This window comes from Sitophilus oryzae, unplaced genomic scaffold (assembly GCF_002938485.1).
Source record: "Sitophilus oryzae breed Bouriz unplaced genomic scaffold, Soryzae_2.0 scaffold_1870_pilon_pilon, whole genome shotgun sequence".
NCBI lineage: Eukaryota > Metazoa > Arthropoda > Insecta > Coleoptera > Curculionidae > Sitophilus > Sitophilus oryzae.
In genome coordinates this window covers 895,060-917,420 of record NW_022146580.1, presented here as the reverse complement: position 1 = coordinate 917,420, position 22,361 = coordinate 895,060, and the positions used below count along the sequence as shown (strand labels likewise).

Sequence of the window (22,361 nt, the reverse complement as noted above, 5' to 3'; positions counted from 1 at the left end):
ACCACTGGCACTAGGAGTAGATTTTGTTTGTCTCCGAATATATGCCCCGGCCCGTCCACAATTCAATCCCGGCATCTTTTATCTTCGTCTCTTCAACGCTAACGGCGCCGATCTCGTCTCTCTCTTTCTCACAGGATTGATTGTTGGACGGGCCAGAATCCAACTTGCCACGTTACTAAATTGACTTCTTGACAGAAACTGCAGACCTGCCGCGTCTTTTGCGTGTTTTTAATGGACACAAATTGAAAAAAGCGCTTAAAACGGTAAAATCGCAAAAAGCGCTTGAGACACAAAAAACGCAAAACGCTAAAAACGCTTTCTGTGTGGCCGTGGGCTAAAGCGCGCAAAAGTCAAGAAATTTTGCATGAAGACCAATTTCGGCGTATGGCGTTTTGTGAATCTGTAATGGAAAAGGCCAATTTAGATGAAAACTTTATTCGGCGTATAGTTTTCACCGACGAATCAAGTTTTCATTAATTGAGTCGTCATAACCCTACACAAGTACGATATTGATCTCGGGAAAATTTGCACAAATATTTTGAGGTACGCACGCAATATCCTCAAAAGCTAAATGTTTGGGGTGGTTTTGTAGAAATGTTTGGGGTGGTTTTTTTGTAATATGATTGGTCCATTTTTTATAGAGGGTAATTTTACTGTTGCAAAGTATTTGGACTTGTTACAACAGCAGATTGTGCCTAGCACTCCTCGCGTCGTATTCCTAGTCTGTCACGACCGACCCGTCCAAGCACAACTGCAACTGCCTACTGCCTGACCAGCCGACTAGCCGGCAGTGAATAAGTACAAACGCAATCGGGCAAGCGTAAATTCGTCCGGCAAGTTGCTATGTTACTAGTAGCCTGGTCTTCTCTGTATGTAAGATAACACCAAATACGTTTAAATTACCTATACCGCGGCCTTCCCATAAGAGCAATGAGAGAATTTATGTCCCAGTATTGAAGGACAGAAAATCGAGTCGAATGGTTTCAAGACATAGGTTCATCCTTGTTTAGTCAAACCTCCTACCACACTAGACCTAATGTAGGAAATGCATTGAAATTCTATAGCCATCCTTTAACATCGGGACAGGAATTTAAGCGGTACCCTCCGTATAGGTAATTTAAACGTATTTGGATAACACACTACTACAATAAATAACTATTTTCTCGAATTTTAAACTACATAATTTCAAACTCATTTTTACTCAATATAAAAATAAATTACAGCCTTCTTAACTGGCAGTAAGCATCATTAAAAAATAAAGAAATGTACGGGCTAAGTAAATGACGTCTAGGGCTTGACCACGCCAAAATTATTATCGGTCGTCATTCCCCAGCCGTCTTTGACGCCGTTTTTTTTTATCGGTAATATTTATGCTTGTGATTGTATTTTTTATAGTTTATTAAGCATTTTCCCGTAAACCGAGGTACTTTATTAAACTTATTTATTGTTCAACCTTAGACAATATGTAAAATATGCGGATTCAAAGAGCAAAACCGCCTTGACCTGTATTGTTCAGTATCAGCCTCAATTAATAATGATGATGATGGCGTTTTTTTTACGAAAAAAAACTCTTTTGTACAATAATAATTGTTCATTTTGTTTTATTTCTGTATTTCTGTCCTATTAAAATAAAATCAATTAGGTGCTCTGTGAAACGTAAAGGACAATAATAATAATAATAATAATAATCGAATCACTTTAAAAATAATTGTTTTGGAACATTAATTTATTTATTATAGTTGCATACACTGATAATGTATAGAATATACCGGGTGCGTCTCAAAAGTGGCTCACCCCTATAACTTTATAATTTTTTCAGATAAAAAATTGGCGCCGGGAGGCACGTTAATTAATATGTTAATATAATATATACTAAAATATGTTAATAAAAAGTTGGTAGGCAGTTCTTTTAGTTTCAAAGTAAAGGAGTTTTTCCAATTTTTTTTATCTCAAAAACTACGACTTTGACTGATTTTGATGTTATTACAAATTTTGTTGCAAATATTATTCCTAATCTTAAATTGAAAATCGCGTTTCGCTAGCTACTGTAATTTTGGAGTTACGATTTTTTAAAATTTTTAACCCCCTCCCATACCCCCTTACCAACCCCTCACCCCCACGAAAAACTAATGGCCAGATTCTTGGGTGCCACAATATTTTTGTGCCAAATTTGGTTAAAATCGGTTTAGCGGTTTTTGAGTTATCGTGTTACAGACGGACAGACAGACAGATACCATGAAAATATTTTGTATTTAGGTCATTTATGACCCAAATAACTCATTTTGAGTAAATTAAAAAAAACATTTTTTTGCTCATCTTAATAATAACCTACCATACCTATTGGTATGGTCTAGTGTTGGGAAAATTCGAATTAAATAATACGACTAATTCGATAGTAAATTAAAACTAACTAATTCGAATTATCTTTTTCGATATAATCGAGATAAAAATTAGTAGTATTTTATATTATATCTGTGGTAACCGAATTACAAATGAACATAAAACATAACCTCTTATGGACGAATACGAATATTAGTAATTAGTATAGTACTATTAGTAGTATTCTTTCGTTCTGAACGAACTGAAAATTTTCACTTAAACTGATTTATAAAGGGAATCGACAAAGAAAGGAACGGTCCGATATAGAAAAATCCAGAAATCATTGTTATTTCCTATACCACGTAGGAATAAATCAGTTTAAGTGAAAATTTTCATTTCGTTCAGAACGAAAGAATACTAGTATTATTTGGTTCATTTCCATCTCACCCAAACTTCACCGAACACTAAAATTAATTTTCTTCTTTTATCTAAATAATTATTGATTGCAACTGATAAAATAAAAAGAAATACAAACCGCACGTAAACAAGGACATACTTATATCGTTTTAGAAGAAGCTTTTATTTTAGATGAGCTTTTCAATAGGAATTGAAACAATCATAAACACGGCACTTTTAAATTTAAAACTTTAAATTATGGTTTTATTTATTAAACGGCTTCGGCACAGTTAATAGAATACATTGAATAAAGAATTTATTTATTTATTTTTTATTCAGTGATAGAATATAGGTATGGCAATGGTTCAGATTTGTTTAAAATAGCCCCTAGACGAGCACTAGCTGGGACGAATTTATTTTTAGGTTAAATTTATAATACTACTAAATAATTCGAATTATTAATTCGATTGTGAAATATGAATTATTACTAATTATTCGATGGTGAAAATAATTCTATTATTCCCATCACTAGTATGGTCGGCTAAAAATCGAGATTTGGTATATTAGTATATGACATAAATTAGGATTGATTGACTTATTCAGTTGTTTTTGGTCACTTCCTGTTTCACCGGAAATGACTACAACTCTTTATTTTAAATGGCACCCTCTGTATATTTTTATTTTATTCGATAGAAAATGACATTCTGAATACAATGACATATCATATATGTCACCTTTTGAAATTTTTGCTAGAGTGCCATGGCTGTGTTAAAAACACTAATTTTTAATCAAGCAGCCCCAAAATAATAGAAAAATCTTGTTTTTTGCAATTTTATGTTAACTAAGTTGTGATTTAAAGTCCTTCATTATATTAAGTTGTATTTAAAAAATATTTTTTTCAAAAAAATTATCCAAAAAAGTAATTTAGAATGTTGTTTGAAGGTCAAAAATATTTTCTCAACTTAGATGAAGTATTAAAAATACAAAATAAACCGGAAATAAAATATACAGGGTTGTTCACCACATACGACACGGAGTATTGTAGCTAAACGATGAGATTTTTACAAATTGTAAGTTTTGGGTTCGATGAAGGACTATTAGAGGTACAATTTAAAAATATTTTTACAAGATACAGAGTGTCCCAAATAAGTAAAAAATATCAAAGTTGTATTTTTTTAAATGGAACACCCTGTATATTATTACATTTTTAGTTTCTACGATTAAAATAAAGGTAAATTTGATTAAGGTTTATGATACTTAAACCTTACCGTTTTTGAAATATTTTCAATTTTGTGAAATTGCAGTAAAAATTTTAAGGCTTCATTTCTTCAAAGGTATCAAAGTTTTTAATGCTAAATAATTACTGAAGTTTATTTATTGATCAGTTATTGTGTTGCAATAATAAAAATAATACTACCTTATACAGAGTGTCTAAAAATTTATTTTAAATAATTATTAGCTTCAAATGGCAATAACTTGTTTAATTTAAATGGAACGCCCTGTATATTTTACGAGAATCAGATGCACAATTTAATTGTCTATCAAATAATATTATACCATTTTTTACCTATCTCTTTAAGTTTCCGTAGAAAATGCATTTTCTTGTAATTTAGAACTTATTTATCAATATACCCATGGACTATTGACATTTTAGATTATTTTTAAAGATGTACCAAATTTTTAAAGAGTACAGATACTAATATTGTCGATATAATTCGTTTATTTCTTTAAAAAAAAAAAAAACTGTTTAAATATTTGTTAAAGAGGACCAATTAATATGATTCCAGTATTCAAACTACATTAACTGACTGTTTGCGTTGATTAATAATAATTGCTCCAAATACTAAAAAACTGAATTTTGTATGGGCATTAGACAGTGTGATAAAAAGTAACACCTTAAAAATGAAATTTCATTTTTCATAAATACTTATTTATAACAACAGAGACTTTAATTTGATAACTTATTATTATATTGATTTCTGACTCAAATCCACATTTATTTATAATAATTTATTAACGAACACAATTAAGTATGTAATTAATTAGTATATGGGCGGAAATAATGGTGTTATATTTAATTAATGGTATACTCTTTGATAAAGATTTAAATAGTTTTCTTTTTGCATACAAATGGGCTAGTAATATTATCGTTTTGCTAAAAACGATAATATTACTAGTCTGTACATTTTGTACATTTGCTGCTTTAAAAACAATCTAAAATGTCAATATTCCATGGATATATTGATAAATGAAGTCTAAATTATAAGAAAATGCATTTTCTACGAAAACTTGAAGGGATAGATAAAAAATGGCATAATACAATTTGATAGACAATTTAATTGTGCATCTGATTCTCCTAAAATATACAGGGCATTCCATTTAAATTAAAGAAGTTATTGCCGTTTGAAGCTAATAATTATTTAAAATAAATTTTTAGACACTCTGTATAAGGTAGTATTATTTTTATTATTGCAACACAATAACTAATCAATAAATAAACTTCATTAAATATTTAGTATTAAAAACTTTGATACCCTTGGAGAAATGAAGCCTTAAAATTTTTACTGCAATTTCACAAAATTGAAAATATTTCAAAAACGGTAAGGTTTAAGTATAATAAACCTTAATCAAATTTACCTTTATTTTAATCGTAGAAACTAAAAATGTAATAATATAGAGGGTGTTCCATTTAAAAAAATACAACTTTGATATTTTTTATTTATTTGGGATACTCTGTATCTTGTAAAAATATTTTTAAATTGTAGCTCTAATAGTCCTTCAACGAACCCCAGACTTACAATTTGTAAAAATCTCATCGTTTAGCTACAATTCTCCGTGTCGTATGTGGTGAACAACCCTGTATTTATGTTATCATTAAATTTCAACACAATTTCATAATATAAAACTTCAAAGTCTGTAAGTAAATCTCTATGTCATAATTTAAGTGTTTACTTGTATTTCTATTGTAAAAAATGGAAAATTTTTAATATTTACGACATAATTACATGACACATGACACAAGGTTTGTGCAATAATTGAATTTTATATGTCCTTTTCGGTACTCATTGCAATAAATCAAATATATCACAAAATAATGCACAAGGTAATCAGAAAAAAAATCTCTGCGGCACATTTGAGTTTTATTTTATTATGTTGACTTTTTTGAGGCCAAGCCAACACTAGTAGCGATCAACAAGGAAGTTGCAAACAATATGGGTACACACATGACGCCGTATCTTTCAACCTGGCGAATAACAACAATAAAATAATCAAAATTTTTGGCCTGGGAATAATCAAACAGCCGCAATGCGTAAACAAGAAATAAAATTAAATCAAAATAATATGCTCTTTTGTTGGTTAATAATAATTATGTTGTCTAGATTCTTTGGCAGATTGTTATTTTGTAATATTTTTTGAAAAACAAACATTAAAGGTAATAACACTTATTCTAGATTTCTTAATTCAATGGAAGTCTCATCATTATACACTCAGATGGAAAAAATGCAACAGAGAAATTTTGGCTCAAATTTAAAATGTTATATTTTTGTTATTTTTAGCCCTATTTTCATGAGTTTCTTAGCAAACTGTATATAATTATGTCGACTTTAATTCGTAAAGTCAGTTTTTTATAAACTTTAGTATTGGGTATATTATACAGGGTTAATCGAGGGGTTGTTTTTTACCTTAACTTTAAAACACCCTGTGTAAATTTTGCTAAAATATAATTTTACGGTCAGAACCATGTCTCCTGGGTATTTTGTTTTTTGGATCATGTCAATACATGCATTCTTTAATTTTTAAGAGCGAAATGAACTTACCACCAACAATTAGCAATTTTTTCATTTACCATTTTTTTGGAAGTTATTTTTAATATAACATATCGGCTTTGGTGATTATTGTGAACTATACCGGTTGTTGCATCGTCGGACGGGACATACGAAATCCCATGTAAATTTTAATGGGGTCAATTATTGGCTTCCCTAATTATTTTAGAGAATAATTCTATTTAGGTTTATTGAAGAGCACTAAAACCCACATTCAAAAGAATAACTTTAAATATTTTTGATTAGCCCGTTGACGAGTTATCGCCGATTTCTTTTTAAATATTTCACCTTTCTTATGGCCCTGTATTTACTTATGAGCACCAGTCAAGGTAAAAGATAACTGTCAAATGAAGTTGTCATTTCAGAGATTTACCTATTTAGTGCTTTATTATTATTGAAAACTCATTCCTACATCGAAAATCTTAAAGATGTATTTATAAATACAAACTAATATGAATTAAAGTAAAAAAAAGTAATCAATTACAAGATTAATTATAGTATTATTATAATATTCAGTAACTTATTAATTTAGGTACTATTAAATTGTTAGAACTTTAGGATTTAAGATGTTCAAATATTCCTCCGTCGACTGCTAGACAATAACCCAGGCGATCATAAAATTCTCTTCTTACATTCGCTAGTTGGTAAACTGAAATTCTATTGCATTCGGCAAAAATAGCATTTTTAACTCGTCTAGATTTGGGCATTTTTTATCCTTGTATATCCTGTTTTTTAAATGGCCCCAGAGAAAGAAATCATTTGGCGAAATATCAGGAGACCTTGCTGGCCAATTTACTCTATGATTTAGGCCAATAACGTTTCCGTTAAAACTATTGTCTAAATATTCCCGAACAGCCAGGGTACTATGTGCCGGGCAGCCATCCATTTGGTACCAAACTTCATGATTTTCCCTAGCGGCATCATGTAAAGCAGAAAAAATATGATTTTTGAGTAGTTCCAAATAATATTCTGCATTTAAATTTCGCGTAAGAAATAATGGCCCGATAATATTGTGTCCGACTATCCCTGCCCAAACATTTACTTTCTGTGGATATTGCGTCCTTGTTTCGACAAACCTGTGTTAGTTTTCTTTGTTCCAATATCGATAATTTTGAACATTGGGTTCATTATTTAAGGTAAACGTGCATTCGTCAGTAAAACATATGTTTTTTAAAAATTCCCTATCCGTTTGCTCTTTCCATCATATCAAAACAAAACGCCTGCCGCCGTATTTCGTCCCCATCTCGTAGCTCTTGGTGCTTTTCATATTTGAAGGAATAGTATTTATGTCGTTTCAAAATTCGAAACGCTGGAATGTGATCTATTCCTATTTCATCCTCAAGTTTCCTTGTGCTGATCTTTCCATCGTACTCTTCCACGCACAATAAAACTTCCAAATCGGTATCATTTCTTGCATCTTCTCTTTGTTCCTGCTTTGCTTCACATCTGCAGTTATTTATTAGGGTACCTTTGGTCTCAAATCTCTGGATATTCCTTGCGATTGTAGATTTTCCAGGTATCGGTCTATTCGGATACAGAGCAGCAAACATGTCCGGCACCTTTTGATAACTATTTCCTTGATAATACCATTTAATCATCAATACTTTTTCTTCGGTAGTGTAATTCATGGCTAATATTTTCGATGTAGGTATGAGTTTTTAATAATAATAATAAAGCACTAAATAGATAAATTTCTGAAATGACAACTTCATTTGGCAGTTATGTTTTACCTTGACTTGTGCTCATAAGTAAATACAGGGCCATAAGAAAGGAGAAATATTTAAAAAGAAATCGGCGATAACTCGTAAACGGGCTAATCAAAAATATCTAAAGTTATTCTTTTGAATGTGGGTTTTAGTGCTCTTCAATAAACCTAAATAGAATTATTCTCTAAAATAATTAGGGAAGCCAATCATTGACCCCATTAAAATTTACATGGGATTTCCTATGTCCCGTTCGACGATGCAACACCCGGACTATTATGAGCTGCCCATCAGGTTCAACGTTTGGGAAATGCTTGGCAGGTCGGTTAGAGGTCGCGAAGCGATACCAGTTTCATTAAATGAACATCGCTTGGTCCTTAAAGAAAAATGGGAAAACATAACGCAATATGATATATGCAGCATCAATGGCAGTATGAACGAACATTTACAGGCAGTTATAACATCCAAGGGAGGCAATAGAAAGCGTTATGGTATTTTTTACAATTTTTTTTCTGTTTGTATACTTGAGTAATACAGATGTTTCTTAAATATCGTTGGTTCTGTAATTGTTATTAATGTTTATTAAAACCAGGACTTTATCGTTAGTTTTCATTTTTTTTTTAAATTTAGTATAGAGTATTCAATGCAGGTATAATATGACGTTACGACAATAGTCACCAAAAACCATCTTGAAAATCAAATTACATCAGAAAGTAATGATAATTGAAAAAATTGCAAATTGATCGTGATCGGTTCATTTCGCTCTAAAAAATTAATCAAAGCTTGTATTGACGTGAATCAAAAAACAAAATGCTCAGGCGTCATCATTCTAACCGTAAAATTATATTTTAGGAAAATTTTCGAACGAAATTATTGCACAGGGTGTTTTAAATATAAGGTAAAAAAACAACCCCTCGAAATACTAAAGTTTATAAGAAACTTATTAACATTATTTTTGAATCACACTGTGTATTGATCTGAGTCAAAAACAAAAATAACGACACAAAAAACACGAAGCTAAAAAAATATTTTCTGTGTTATTTCTCAAAGAAAATGAAAATATGTCAACAAAAAAATAACCGTAAAAAATTCTATTTTTCTGGTGTTCTCTGTCATCATTAGGCCCAGACAGGTACGGTTATTTGCCAAATAAAAACTAATAGGGAAAAATGGCAAATTTCTTGGCAATGATTCCGCGGCAACATTCAGTAAATGATTCATGCGACGTCGTGTCCAGATTTAAAATGGCTATTCTGACGGTGGAATGGTCACTTTTCAGTTGGACGCGTCGGGAGAAAGACCACTGGTCTGGATTTGGTTTCACTAATTTGGTTAAATAAGAAAAAGAAAGTTGGAAAAGTAATATTTTGGACTGTTGTGCGTTGATTTTTGAGTGAATTATTAATTCGAAATTTTTCGAAGTATATTTTAAATTAATATTGTGTTCAGAGGTTTAGAAAAGTTTGTGAAAGTGTAGTGGGAAATTTTCTTTATTTTGTCAACGAAATTTGGGTAAATTTTAAGCTGGTAAGTGTGTAAGTTTTCCAAAAATTTGTTTTTTTTTTCAGAAAAAAAATAGTTATTTTTCATACAAGACGATAATGCAATTTTATCGTCGTGTAGTTACGTTTTAAAAACTATGCAGAAATTATTATTTCAGATTTATTACGAGTAGAAAAAATATTGTGCTGGGTTGGCGTTGGTTTCTATGTAATTTGACAAATAAATAAAGCTGTCTCTTTAGTTGCCAGTTTTGAGTCAACATTTTTTTATTCTCTTTCGTGTCGATTGCTGATCCAGAAATGGCTCAAAACTAAATAAGTAGATTACCAACAGATATTCAGGCTGAGGCGACAAACGCGATATTATCCAAACTACTTCCATTTAAATCCCGAATAACTTATGAAAAGGAATTCAAAAATAGAAGCTATTAAAAAACGTGCGAGAAGAAATAAAGTTTTTAACCTATCCTCGCTGTTAAAGTATCATTTAATCTACCCTTGCGGGTAAAATACTATTTTATCTACTATTTTTGATAGATATAAGGCAATTTTAACAGTTACTATGGAAAAAATGATCAAAGTTCTTTTTTTCTGATGATATTACAAATACATTCTAATTGAAAACCAGCAGGGCCCGTACTCGTATTCTGTAACTTAGAAAACGCTAAACGCTTTTAGACGCTCAGCGTATATGACGTTAATTTTCGCTTAACTACTTAACTACCGATTTGGGCGCGCTTAGCGTCTTTACTGATTGCGCTAAGCGATTCGAAAACGGCTACCTTAAAGGATTGTTTTGCTTGTTGAACTGTCAGTAAAAATAGAAAAAAACTGCGATTTTTTGCGTGATCTTGCTCTTTAGTGAAAACTACTTCTTCTTCTATAAATTCCTTAATAAAGTAATTAATAATTCCCGACTTGGCAGCTATAAATATTGTTTAAAACGTCGAAAAAGCTTAGAAGGTTCTTCAACATTTCCCTCGTATAATAAGAATAATGACATATCCATAGAAAAGTAGGTTGACATAATTCAACAATAGGTTATGAAATTCACGTAAGATTGACATTTTTCATTGTTTTATCCACACTTGACTATTAGATACCTGAGAAACTGCGTTGCTGCCGACATGTGCTCAACGCGTATCCAGAAAACGATTCGCACGGCAACGAGAATACCAAAATCGACTGCTTGGTGTTCCGCTAATCGAATACTTTCGCTTACCGCTTTGAAAGCGTAACGTTTTTATGTCAAAGTTCCAGAATTCGGACCCAGAGCTACTTTCGTTTAGAAGAAATCGGTTGATTTCTTCTAAACAGACTGTTTGATTCCTTACTTGGCGATACTCCTGTATTATGTATATTAATCGGTTTAAAACGTTCTACGTCTTCCGATGCCATCTCTCCATGCCTGTCTGTCTCTCCATGCACCGTCTCCGAGAGATCTTTCCTCAATAAACGTGTCAATCTCTTCCTGCCAACTTCTTCTCGCTCTACCCGATTTTCTTCTTCCTGCAGGTTTCCACTTTACAATTAGCTTTGGGATTCTTATTTCTGACATTCTTTGGACATGCCCGTACCATATCAGTTGACTGTCCTTTATCTTGTCCACTATTGTATGTTTAACTTCCATACTCTCTCTTATGCGTTCATTAGTTATTCGTTCGAGTCTTGATTTGCCTGCTGATCTTCTCCAAAAATCCATCTCTGTGCGAATGCTGGAAGCCCAGCATTTTTACCAAACGAATGCTGGAAGCCCAGCATTCGTTTTGTTGTTTCCTTAATTGGCCACACTTCACAGCTGTACGTGGTTATACTCTTGATGATGGTTTTATATATTAGTGTTTTGTTCCTATTGTTTATGCTTCTGTCCCACAGTATTCCATTTAATACCGTGATAGCATTCCTTCCAAGTTGGTTTCGTTCTTTAATTGCTGTATCCAACTGTCCATCATTTGTGATTTGCATACCCAAATATTTGTATTTTGTGCACCACTTAATTTTCTTCCCTTCTTCTAGTATTAGATCTTGTTGTTCTCCTGTTATTACTGTACCAAACCTTCCTCTCATTCTTTCTTTGAGTTAAAGCACTTCCAGCTCTTTGCAAAGTTCCCGATATCCCTGTGATGTTGGCTTCTGCTGCTTCCTCTAGTCCCTCCAAAAAACCCTGCCCTAAAGTTTTATAGCGTCGGTTTTCCAGTGCCAGACAGTGACACGAAGGTGCTCGATGGTTTCTTCTTCCTCCCCGCATTCTCTGCAATAGTCGTCGTTGGAAATCTTCCATCTCAGGAGGTTAACCCCCGGTGGGGTAGTTTCCAGAGACGATACCAACAATTATTCGTCTAGGTGCTTTTTTGCTCTAGTAGTTGTTTTGTCTTTTTGCTATCTACCACTTTATCCCCCTTATGTTATTCTACCGCACTTGGGGACCCCTACTAAAAGATATCTGATCAAATAAATTTAATTAATAAATTCCATGTATAAAAGTACTATTAAAAATGAGATAATATAAAGAAAAAACGTTTAATGTGAAAAGATATAAGTAAAGAAAAATGTGTAAAGAAATTTCTAGAGGCATGAGATTGTTCAATTGCGATCACGTCACGGCATACAAAAGCATTATCAATATAGATAATCAGTCTCTCTTTATTTTTGCGATCTTTTTTATTGTTTCCAAGGTTTCGCATCTTAAACAATGTTTCATAATCAACCGAATTATTTAGTACCGTGTAATACTTACGCATTAGGAACATCAGTTGAAAAGCGTGGTCGATTAGAGAAAAGAAAAGAGACATTTTCGGAAGTAAGTTAATTTTTTTTTAAATAATTTTTTGAGAATCAAAATTTATCTCGACTGTCTGGTTATTTTCTTATTTTATTATATTTCACGCTTAGTTTTAGTGGAACTATTATGTTGTCATACACTTCCGTTATAGGTTTTTTTTGTTGAGGCTTACTTAACATACCAAACCACAGAGAAAGTTTTTACTATTATTTAGTAAGTACTTTAAAAGTTAAGGGAAACCTAAAATAAAAATCTTTATAGTAAGATACTACTTCATCATCATCTTTTCTAGCTTATTCAACTATTTCCAGTCATGTTGAAGCCTTCCTTACGTATATCTCGATAATCTTCTTGTAATTGGACACATTGTTGTGTATAGCTGGCTATGCTGGTGCTGGTCATCCCTGCTAATTTCCTAATAGTATATGGTCCCATCTCAGGTCTGGTCTTCTAGGTCTATTAATTCCTCGTGGGTAACATGCAGTAATTTTTCTGATCCATCTGTTGTCCGTCGTTCTTGCCAGGTGTCCTGTCTACTGCCATTTGAAGGATTTGATTCTGTGGATGACATCTATTCCTTGGGTCTTTTGTCATGTCCACTCTATTCTTTTACGGCCTTTCTTGGTTATTCCCAGCATATTACGTTTCATTGAGCGTTGTGCGAGCTGCACTTTCCTTATAATGAAGTGTCCCGGTTTCACATGTACAGGGTGAGTCAACGATAGAGTAAAGTCCATTATCTCATTTGTTTCGAGGTTTACAAAAAAAATTTGAATATAAAAGTTATAGGGACGGTTAGGATACACATTTTAAAATTATTGTAGAGTATACAGGGTGCTTCAAAAAAGTGTGACGAATATAACATATGTTTTTTTAAATGGAATACCCTATTTTTTATTTTATTTTTAGATTCTGCGTAAAATTCCATAACTTTTTTTGTATTATAATGTTATATACCTAAAATTAATAGTTTCTGTAGTATTTAAATTTGTTTAAACAAATGTTAGATTGCAGTGTGATAAAAAATTGTCAGTAATGGCATTGTTTCTGAAGTTGGAGAACCAAAATTTGGTAGGAGAATTTAATAGCGATATAGAAAAAGACGTATGTAAAGATATTTTGTTAGATGCTACAGGGTGTTCAAAATATATTTATGAATTTCGACTACTTAAAATTGAGAAATTTCAAATTTTTTAAACGGTACACCCTATATATTATCATTTTTTCTGATAGATTTTACAAAACTCTTCAACTTTTGTTAACTATGTCATATACCTATTTTTAATAGTTTGCGATTTATTCCAATTTTTTTCTATTTTTGCCCATATTTTTATTACAATTACGCAAAATTTGTTGTCTGTTAAGCAAGTTAAGAACAAAATTTGAATTTTAGTTTAATATGTTGTAATAAGTATAAATTGTAGAGATATATAGTTGCAGATTATCCTGAAATGAATTAGTCAATTTGACTGATATACACGAACAAGCCAAGAAAAACATATTTTTTGGTCCAGTACTAAGGGTACTATATATTATATAGGGCTTTGCTAAGTAGTATAAGAATAGATGTAGATTATCTAGAAAATATCTTCAGTGTGTAATGGGACGGTTTCACGGCAGTAGTAATATTGGCTTTACCAAATGAATTATAAACTAGAATTACTACGAGAAAAAATCTTTACTGTATGTCGAAAAAAATTCCTATATTAGTAGTCTTCAACAATTAGATAATATAGTATTACCTTAATCTGTGGCTATTCGCCCCGACGCGCGACGGAAAATCCGAGTGTCCTCTTTGTAAAAGAAAATTCCTATATGAGTAGTCGTGAACAATTAGGTAATCTAGAGTTACCTTAATCTGTGGGTATTCGCCCTGAGAGAAAGTGTCATCTTTTATAATATGGAAATACACCAAGAAATTCACGACTACGGTTTTAGTTTATTTGAGTAAAGTTAATTAACTTTAACTAATACCAGCAATTGTAACTAATTATTTAGCTACTTGTTCAAGATAAGTCATAAATTGTTTTGTCATGGCAAGTATGATTTTATAGGGTAACTGTATTAAAAATATGGGTAAAATAGAAAAAATTGGAGTAAATCGCAAACTATTAAGAATAGGTATATGACATACTTAATAAAAGTTGAAGAGTTTTGTAAAATCTATCAGAAAAAATGATAATATATAAGGTGTCCCATCTAAAAAATTTGAGATTTTTTAATTTTAAGTAGTTGAAATTCATAAATATATTTTGAACACCCTGTAGCATCTAACAAAATATCTTTACATACGTCTTTTTCTATATCGCTATTAAATTCTCCTACCAAATTTTGGTTCTCCAACTTCAGAAACAATGCCATTACTGACAATTTTTTATCACACTGCAATCTAACATTTGTTTAAACAAATTTAAATACTACAGAAACTATTAATTTTACGTATATAACATTATATATAAAAAAGTTATGGAATTTTACGCAGAATCTAAAAATAAAATAAAAAATAGGGTGTCGCATTTAAAAAAAACATATGTTATATCCGCCACACTTTTTTGAAGCACCTTGTATACTCTATAATAATTTTAAAATGTGTATCTTAACCTTCCCTACAACTTTTATATTTAATTTTTTTTTGTAAATCTCGAAACAAATGAGATAATGGACTTTACTCTATCGTTGACTTACCCTGTATAGGTCATGACTGGTAGTACACATTGATCAAATGTTTTCTTTAGATAAAGTGGCATTCTAAAGACTAACTTTTTTTTTGATGCGACAAATAATAAAAAACTAAGACAACGATAACAATTTTTGATAAAAACAATAAATAATTTTATCAAAATAAATGTGGAATATGATTAGTTTGTTGTTCTAATCTCTTAATCGTCGAACAAAAAATATATACTTCAAATTCTTTAATTGAAACAAGCAGATAAAGTTCTAAATAACATTTAATATTGATCCAATAAATTTTCTATCGAATAATTCATAAAAATACGTGTTTTTGTGGCAGAAATACAATCATAACTAGACCCTCAAATGTTTAACTTATAATATTCGTTTTTCTTATCACTTCTGACGTAATTTTACATTGCTGACGTAAATTTACCAACACTTAATTAGTTAATAAAGTTTTCAAAAAAATATAATCTTTATATGCGATATGCATAATATTATGTTAATATATCGGAGCAATTGGAATATATGATTAAAATGTCCCATTAAAAATGATTTTAACATGTTTAGCAACAAAATGCGGTCTAAAGTCTATTTTCGTCAATTTGATTGATGTAAACAATTAAATACTAGTATATTTTTGGTCATAAATAATCATTTTTTCAAAAAGTGTCAAAATAAATTAAACTTTCTAGCCCAGCTTGCTACTAGATCGTAATTTATTCTGTTTTTTTTATTGAGAAATTACAATCAATTAGATAATGTTAGTGTAACACTGATGTAATTTTATGGATATTATATGGGTCTCACAACGGTAAAGTTTGAGTTGAAGAGTAATTGACAAATGAAAAAGTTGCCATTAAAATTTCCCTAAGGTTAATTTAACATCAAATTCGCTAGAAAAACTGAAACTGATGACGCAGGAACTGTAAAATCTTTTTCGACTGGTTAATTCTACTGTCATATGATCATTCGACATTCACAAGAGATGCTTCTAGTATTACTTTAAAGTAAAATAAATATTGCAATATAGTTATTTAATAATAAATGCAATTATAGTTATTTATACTTGGACCAAACGTTTCCATTGGTACCCTACCCAACACAAAATACAATAGAAAAAGGCAAAATTATTATGCAAGAACTTTGAAATCTCGTTCAATCAGCTAATTCCATTGTCAAATGACACCGTCCAAAGTCTCCAAATGATACTTTAAACAAAATATATTAAGAAAACTGAAATTTAGCATGCAGGAACTGCAAAATCTCCTTGGATAAGCTAATTACATTTTTAGATGATTATTTGATACCGGCCAAATGCTCTTCATGGTACTTCAACATAAAATTCTTGAGCAAAATTCAAAATTACGATGTAGGAGCTCTAAAATTTAGTTCTAGCGACTAATTCTACTGTCAGATGATCATTTGATACCATCCAAAGACTCGACATGATACTATAGTCGGCGTTTAAAATATCGCGTCCCGATCGGGCATCAAGACTAAATATGTTGGAAAAAGTGCAATTTTTGATGCAGGTTCTAAAAAATCTCTTTCGATTAGCTAATTCCACAGTCAGATGATTATATGACACCATCCAAAGACTTCAAATGTAACTTTAACATAAAACTCATCAGGAAAAGTCAAATTTACGATGCAGAAACTGTAAAATCTTCTTACATCGACGAATTCCACTATCGGGTGATCATTTGGCACCTAAACCAAAGGCTCCAAATGTTACTTTAACACCAAATTCGTCAGAAAACGTGAAAAATGTGATGCAGGAATCGTAAAATCTTGTTCAATCAACTGATTCCACCGACCAAATGCTCCAAATGTTAGTTTGACACTAAGTATATTAGAAAAATTGAAATTTATGATGCAGGAACTGTAAAATCTTTTTGGATCATCTAATTCCATGGTCAGATGATTATTTGACACCAACCAGATACTCTTAATGTAACTGTAACAAAAAATTCAATAGAAAAGGCCAAAATTATGATGCAGGAACTCTAAAATCTCGTTTCAATTAGTTTATTCCACTGTTAGATAATCATTTGATACTGCACAAAAGCTCCTGAAGTTACTTTAACATGAAACATGTTAGAAAAAAATCAAATTTATGATACAGGAACTGTAAGAACTCTTTCAATCCTCTAATTCCACTATCAGATGATCATTTGACACTATCCAAAGTCTCCAAATGTAACTTTAACACAAAATAAATTAGAAAAAGTCAAATTTACGATACAGGAACTGTAAAATCTCCTTCTATCAGCTAATTCCACTATCAGATGATCATTTGACACTATCCAAAGTCTCCAAATGTAACTTCAACACAAAATATGTTAGAAAAAGTCAAATTTACGATGCAGGGACTGTAAAATCTCCTTCTATCAGCTAATTCCACTATCAGATGATCATTTGACACTATCCAAAGTCTCCAAATGTAACTTTAACACAAAATATGTTAGAAAAAGTGAAATTTACGATGCAGGGACTGTAAAATCTCCTTCTATCAGCTAATTCCACCGTCAGATGATCATTTGACACTATCCAAAGTCTCCAAATATAACTTTAACACAAAATAAATTAGAAAAAGTCAAATTTACGATACAGGAACTGTAAAATCTTCTTCTATCAGCTAATTCCACTATCAGATGATCATTTGACACTATCCAAAGTCTCCAAATGTAACTTCAACACAAAATATGTTAGAAAAAGTCAAATTTACGATGCAGGGACTGTAAAATCTCCTTCTATCAGCTAATTCCACTATCAGATGATCATTTGATACTATCCAAAGTCTTCAAATGTAACTTTAACACAAAATAAGTTAGAAAAAGTCAAATTTACGATGCAGGAACTGTAAAATAGCCTTCTATCAGCTAATTCCAGCGTCAGATGATCATTTGACACTATCCAAAGCCTCCAAATGTAACTTTAACACAAAATTCATCAGAAAAAGTCAATTTTACGATGCAGGAACCGTAAAATCTCCTCGGATCGGCTATTTCCACTGTGAGATGATCATTTGACACCGTCCCAACGTCACGGTCCTTCTCGTGACCCTCCCGAGCGTGGTTAGCGCAGTCCACGCCAGTAAAAATAACCACGTAACTCGTCCCAAGGTTCGCGGCGTTTAAAATATCGCGTCCCGATCGGGCATCAAGCTCAGTTCAGTAGCGATACGGAATCTGTTCGGAACAGTGCGCGACGAAACAAACGTCGTAGACGTATTTCGAGGCTTGAGACTTGAAAGTTTTTTTAGTGTGAGTCTTCTGTGTTAATTTTGTCTGTGATTTCGACTGATTTACTCGTACCAAATGATATAATAATTCCTTTAAAGTATTAAGTGATTTTTTGTACGACTTTTTAAAAAGAAAACAGGTAATTTTTTTAAATTTTAGCTGTGATTTTAGAGCTTAACATTTTTTATTCAAATTTTGGATTTTTTTGTAAAGTAATATTCTTTTATTACACTTCGATTTTTTAATTATACCAAATAATATACAGGGCGAGTTTTAAATAAGTATTTACACATTCTTTTTGCCGATTTTTTTTTTCAAAATTTTGTATTTTTCAAAAAAAAATTTCGAAAATTTTCAGTTAAAAATCATAATATCTTGATAATATGGCAACATAGGTAATAGATTAAATTTAGAGGAAAGAAACCCCATAAAAATCCGGTGGTTCTCAAAATGTTAGCAAAAGATAATTTTTTCGAAATTTTGTAGTAATTTGAAAAACAGCAAAGAGAAAATAGGTATGTTTCTTTTATCGAGGTCTACAAGCCCTGTGAAAATATGTGTGCTTATTTAAGACTCACCCTGTATAAAGTGATTTATGTTATAAACTTTGAGAGAGAAAAGATATTTTTTTAGAAAATAATAGAAACATTTTTTTTGTGATTTTTTTGTTAAGTTATCTGTAATTTAGTATAAATCCTTCATTATATTAAGTTTTTTTCAAAAAATATTTTGGCAACAAGGTATTTTTTTTAAATTTTAGAGCTTTAACATTTTTGATCCAAATTTTGACCTTTTTTGTAAAGTAATACACAAATTACACTGCGATTCTTTAATTATACCAAATAATATACAGGATGAGTCTTAAATAAGTACCTACACATATTTTTTGGAGTGGTATATTTCGATCCCAAAATCAAGTCTATGATTTTTTTATATGTATACTATGACAAAATACAAAAAATATTATTAATGAAAAGCTTAATAAAGAAACGAATGTTTATTTAATACTTATCATCCAAAATTATTTATTGTACATATATTACTTTATTGTTTTGTGGTATTACAAATAATGTGACACATCTTATAAGTAAATTATAATCTTGGATGTACTGTGACAGACGGATTGAAGGTTATTATTAATTTGTTCAAATATCAATGATTACAATCCTTTATCGCTTTCAATACATTATTATACAAAATTTAATAATGTTTCACAAATTTTCAAACAAATTTCAACGTAGGTTTATAGCGCAATAAAAAAATAATTAAGCTTGCTTTGTTAGAAATTGTATTAGTAATTTCAAATTAAAGTCTGACACATTTATTTAACCAAACTATTTTTATGTATATTTTAGGTTTGCTTTTAATTTTTATTATTTTTCTTCATTGTAATAATATTTCTTTTCTAAATCTAATTTATTTAAAAAATAATTTTCTGTTTAATTTTTTTCCGCGAATTTTTTCAGTATTTTAGTAGTTATTCTGTTATTATTATTATTATTGTAATAACATTTTTTGGATGTTTGAGTTTTTGTTGAAAGACACAAAATTATTTAATATAATTTCAGTAAAGATTTTGAAAAAAACAATTAAAAATAAAAAAATAATCAATATCAAATCTTTTTCTTTTTAGAAAATAACAATTAATTCAATAACAAACTTTTAATAAACAATAACAACTGAAAATAGCGAAAACAAAAATTATACGTATTTTTTTTGAGGTTATGTTTTCTAGAATTTTCGAATTAAAGCATGACATAGACAAAACATCAAGGACTAAATATTTGATTAATTTATTCCTCAATTAGATACCAAAAAAATTGATTAGCTTAGTTAAATACTGAGTTAAATTTTTCATAATCGGTAACTGTAACATTTTTTTTTTGTAATTACCATTTTTTTGCAATTGGTTTTAATTAAGTTTTTGTTTACACAATGCCATTTTTTTTGTAAAAAATGTCTATTTGCATTATTAACAAACTAGATTAGTTAATGTAAAACCGTATCTGATTTTTAGATTATAGATTATATAAGTATACAGGGTGTCCCAGAAATAAGTGCCTATGAGGTTTTTTTCGCGAAAAAAAAAATTTGAAAATCCGAAATTTTTTGAAAAAATTTTTTTGTTTTTAGTTAAAAAACATAGTTTCTTGATAATATGGCAACATAGGTATTAGATTAAATTTACAAGAAAGAAAATCCAGAAAAGATTCAGTGGTTCTCAAAACTTTAACAAAAAATCATTATTTTTTTGAAATTTTAAAAGTAAACTAACTCCGTTATTTTGGAGTTATTTGAAAAACGACAAAGAGAAAATATGTTTCTTTTATCGAGATCTGCCACCCCTTAAAATACTTGCACTTATTTCTGGGACACCCTGTATAATACAAAGCAAGAATAAATATCTTGAAAAAAAAAATCTGAAAAACAGAAAACTAAAAAAAAGTAATTTTTTGTAAAATTTTTGATGAAAATTGGAAACAAGCTGTGGAATGGTTTACCAAAATAAGGAATTTAAAAACCACTTTTTTTTGTTCACCTCAAGGTGTATACTTTCCTCGATAGTTTGTTTATGGCCGAGAGACAATAACTGCCCGAGGTTCATACATACATTCTATAATTCCCGTGGTACACAGATAATTTTATTTCTTACTCTGAATTTAGTACATTTTGTCGTATTTAAAATGACACAAATATTGCATTGATTAATCTTCCGGTATATTTGTTACACCTTTCGCACGAATATGGCACTCGTTCGAGTACGTTTCCATTAAAATGGAGAAAATATTAAAAAAAAACTGAAGAAGCAAGACAAGCTTTATTTCCACCTAAAAGTGAATCCATTTACCAAAAGGAATATAAAAAATACCTTCAGTGGTTGAGACAGAAAAATAATGCAGCAGGGGATGTTGATGAAACTGTTCTCTTGTAAATTTATTATATGTGACATTAATGACGTAAATAAATCATTAGGGTAGTTATTACTCAAAATTTATATTGTATTTCATGGTTGTTACTTATAAAAGATAGAGGGAATTATGACATCTTATTTCCTGTTAATAATGTCCCAAGGGAGTCCCAACTCTATACAGGGTGTCCCAAAAATAAGTGCAACTATTTTAAGGTGTGGTAGATCTCGATAAAAGAAACATATTTTCTCTTTATTGTTTTTCAAATAAGCCCAAAATAACGGAGTTATTTTACTTTTAAAATTTCCAAAAAATAATGATTTTTGACTGAAATTTTGAGAACCACCGGATTTCTTCTGGATTTTCTTTCTTCTAAATTTAATCTAATACCTGCATATGTTGCCATATTATCAAGACATTATGGTTTTTAACTAAAACCTAAAAAAAAATCCAAAAACAAAAAAATTTCAAAAAATTTCGAATTTTCAAATTTTTTTTTGCGAAAAAAACCTCATAGGCGTGTTTGTGGGGTTGAACTATTCTACCAGTTAAAATACCTGCACTTATTTCTGGGACACCCTGTATATGTTAGCGTAAAGGAGACGATATAATACGATATAAACTTATATTCATTCAGTAAGAAATAAACATATTTTCTTGTAATAAACATATTTCTTCTGTAGACAGAAATATCTTGTTTCTTCTTTCTATCAAAGGAAATATTTACGTAATCATAAAGTTTAAACAGTGTAGATTCAATAAGCCAATGTATAGGGATTCCCTAATCCCGCAGTCTCTCTAATTTTAGCACGGATTAATAAAATTTCATAGGCGTCTATCGATTGATTTCCTCCATTTAAAATCTTTGCTGAACAACGCTGTTTGTTTTGCATAATGTTTCATTTAACGATATAGGCCTAATTGATTGTTTATTAGAATTTGTTTAAGAATAAAAAAATGGAGTTTTTTTTTATAAAAAAGTGATGATATTTGGTTACAAAT

General features: G+C 30.5%; 1 protein-coding gene across 4 annotated transcripts in view; it reads left to right on the top strand.

Moving 5' to 3' along the window:
• The window catches only part of LOC115883356 (protein Tob1-like), an 87,680-nt gene that overhangs the window by 34,483 nt on the left and 30,836 nt on the right, over positions 1 to 22,361 (top strand). The window contains exon 1 of one of the 4 annotated variants that reach the window (XM_030901718.1): positions 9,516 to 9,769. The exons of 1 other annotated variant lie outside the window; for it this stretch is intronic. The gene's annotated coding sequence lies outside the window, so the exon portion shown is untranslated. Of the gene's footprint in view, positions 1 to 9,515; positions 9,770 to 12,423; positions 12,545 to 18,294; positions 18,590 to 22,361 lie in introns of those variants that run through there. 2 more of the 4 variants (XM_030901720.1, XM_030901719.1) reach the window with 2 other exon arrangements.